Genomic DNA, 807 nt, shown 5'->3' on the forward strand with positions numbered 1-807 from the left:
TCCTTTAGGAAAAACATATTTTGAGATTACACTATTGTATATCTCGTGCAAATAAACTTTGGAAGAATGTTCCCTGATTCAGGAATGAAGCATGGGCAAGACCTTCCCCTGGAAATATTTCCAGCTCTTTCAGATGCAGACAAGATGATCTCTCTTTCTCCTGAGATGACAAGTTTGAAGGGGTGAGCGGGGTGTGGGAGCACAATTACAGCAAGGGCAGATTATTTGGGTTTGAGGAGTTAGCAATATTGCTGAGATGTAAGAAATGATGCCCTCCCAAATCAGACCCAGCAATTCACTTAAGAAACATTAGTGGGTCTGGCCAGTGTGGCTCAGTGGTTGAATGTCAACCTATGAACCAGGAGGTCTCAGTTCAAGTCCTGCTCAGGGCACACGCCAGGATTGCAGGCTCAGTCCCTGGTGGGAGGACAGTAGGGGGGGGGGGTGCAGGAGGCAGTGATCAATGATTCTTTCATCACTGATGCTTCTATCTCTCTCTCCCTCTCCCTTCCTCTCTGAAATTATATATATATATATATATAGCCATGAAAAATATGTTTCCCTTCACCCCCACCTCCACATAATGCATTACGACAAAACCAACAGCAGCACCTTGTACTTGCAAAGCATACTTAACCTCATTTTATTCTCACATTTTATTCTCACAACAACCTATGGGTTAGTAGGGCTGGTCATGAGCATTATCTCCATTTCACAACCAAGCTTAGAGAGATTGAAGAACTTTCCACAAATCACGCAGTGTGAGTGGCAGGGCTGGGCTCCTACTTCAGCTTTTGGAATCCCATT

Source organism: Myotis davidii, unplaced genomic scaffold (genome assembly GCF_000327345.1).
Source record: "Myotis davidii unplaced genomic scaffold, ASM32734v1 scaffold228, whole genome shotgun sequence".
NCBI classification, from domain to species: Eukaryota; Metazoa; Chordata; class Mammalia; order Chiroptera; family Vespertilionidae; genus Myotis; species Myotis davidii.